The 2,500-nt window shown below is 38.7% G+C and overlaps 1 protein-coding gene across 5 annotated transcripts in view; it reads right to left on the reverse strand.

The window, feature by feature from the left end:
* Window positions 1-2,500, reverse strand: part of rptor (regulatory associated protein of MTOR, complex 1) — a 219,273-nt gene that overhangs the window by 112,999 nt on the left and 103,774 nt on the right. The window lies entirely within an intron of this gene.

A 2,500-nucleotide genomic window follows, 5' to 3' on the forward strand; every position in this document is an offset into this window, starting at 1 on the left:
GATTATATGAGCATTTGAACAGCTGGCTACAATATGGTTCAGATTTTAAAGGTTCTAAAATGTGGACTATCTTTTGGTGGAGGCACAGGAGTCTTGACCCAGTCGTGGTTCTTTCATAATTTAGTGGAGGTATAGGGTCTTATTTATAAAGCATGCGTAGGTACAAAGTATGTGACATTCCACATTAAGTTTGTGATCTATAAAAAGACAAGATGACATAAGAATGAGCTGTCTGGTCCAAAATACTCACTCTCACTTATCTTTTTCATAATAAGACAGTAAAATCACGTACAAAAACGTGCCACAATGCCAAACATTAAAAAAAGAGCCAGTGTTTCTCAGCCAAGTTGTATTCTGGTCAATGTCGGCAAATGTTGCAAGGCTGGTTTCCCATCCAGAGACAGCAGTGGGTGGCACTTCAAATGCCCCAAAAATATATATTTAACCATAAGAGGGACTTACAAAGACGTTCAATAAGGTGACCATTTTACTTAGTTCTGCTTTAAATATGTGATGGGGTTTTCTTACGTCAGGCAGAAGGCAAAAAAAGTTTGATGAGAAGTGAAAAAGTTTGAGGAGGTTTATGGAAGTCTCTGTACGGGCGAAATGAGGCAGTAGGGTAAAGTCTGGTCAAACCCTGGTGCCATCTTAATTCTGTTCATTCACAAATTAGTCCTATTTACATCTTGTTTGGTTTAGTCCTGGTTATGTCTTTCTTTTATGTTGTCCTGGCTTAGTCTTGGTTAAGTTGGTATAGTAGGTGCTCTTGGTTCTTGGAGTATTGGTTTAGTCTTTGGGAAAGTCCTGGTTTATATCTAACATAGTCTTTACAGCAAAACAAGGTGATTTTCAGGAGATGACACCTCAACTGCAGGATTCCAAAAGGCAGAAGGCTTCTCCAGGCCAAGTACGAGGCAGGTTTGTGGAGAGCCCGCTCACAATAAGGCACATGCTTTTCTACGTTTTTCAGTTCAGTAAAAAAAAAAAAATATAAGAAAAACAAATCAAATTTTATTTTTTGCTCAAAAGTTATGTACTGGTGTTTCAATTATATAGTCCTTATAAGACTGTAGTATAGTTGTGGTCTGAGGTTAGATTTTATGCGTTTATACTTATTCATCGTTTCAACCTGAACAATCATCCATCTTGGGTCCTGATTTAGTACTGGTTTAGATCTATTCTTTGCTGATTTGGTCCTTGTTAAGATCTGTCATAGTCCTCATACGAGCTGGTACTTTAAGTCATTGTTTATGCCTGTGTTATTCCAAGAAGTTGTGGTTTAGGCCTTATTTATATTCAGTATTTTGTCCTTTGTTGAAAATCTATGTATTTTGCTTACTATAACTACTGCCTCAGGTGCAATAGTGGAATAAGATGATGTGCGCTATGAAATCATTCTGAAAACTGCAATAGCCAAGTGGCGTGTCTTGTGTCGATGTTGCTAGGCGACCAAGAGTCCCTGGTTGAGAAGCTCTTATTGCTGTATGAGTTGTACTACAGTGGCCTGGAGAGTCAGAGATGTGGGGCCTGGGCTGAAAAATAAACAGAAAAACAAGTCTACACTCGACTAGTTAAGACTCGTTAACGCTTGTGTGGGGCTCAGGTGCAGCAGCAAAATATGAAAAATGGTGAGCTGATGAAATAAACTCCACTATATGTTTTCGACTGTAACATTGGTCAATGAATTCTACTAAAACGGTAAATTAAGTGGTTTACAACAATGGCATATTGTGCAGACAAGATTTAGTATTGCCATTACTATTCTATGCAAGTTAATAAATTATGAAACATCCCGGGAAAGTATCATGTGAAACTTTCTCGAACTGGATGAACAGCGAGGTGGCGCAGAGAGTGTCTCCATGTGTGAAAGGAGGTCGCTTGGCTCACAACACGCTCTACTTCCTTTGGACCCGAGTTGTTCCCCACAGTGAGAGGAAATAGGCTACTCACTGGACTCACTGGACTCACTGGACTCAAGTGCTCAGACTGGCCGCACAAACGGGATTTGCAGAGTGGAGAGCAGGTCGAGGTGTGGCAAAGAAAGTTATAGTGCAAGAAATGCGTGGCAGATCTATGTATTCAGATCAATCAACCTATTACATATCTGCTCCTTATTCAGAGGTTGGAATGTGGCTAAACATTTTTACCAACTTCAAAGTTACTTCAAAATAATATTACAAGTAGAAGTACAAAGGATTTATGGAAATTATTCCAGTAAGAATAATTGCCGGTTACTGTCTGGATGTGGGCAAAATCTGATTTATAATTGGATCTGTTATTTTCAAAGGATTGACAATGATATCTGAAGAAGCATGAAATACAAGCATTAGAATAATTTTATACTGACAAAGTTATCATCACTTAAAGACTTATTGACAGGTGGGAGGAGCGACCAAATCTTTTACGCAAGTGTACTGTCAAAGACTCTAAAATGTACATGACTCAAGCAGGAGTAAAATCATGGTGTCTGAAAGCTACGCAGCAAAGTCAAGTTTTATAT

The sequence above is a fragment of the Eucyclogobius newberryi genome, unplaced genomic scaffold (assembly GCF_026437365.1).
Source record: "Eucyclogobius newberryi isolate DKJ021-1_F unplaced genomic scaffold, fEucNew1.0.hap1 SCAF_4, whole genome shotgun sequence".
Classification (NCBI taxonomy): Eukaryota; Metazoa; Chordata; class Actinopteri; order Gobiiformes; family Gobiidae; genus Eucyclogobius; species Eucyclogobius newberryi.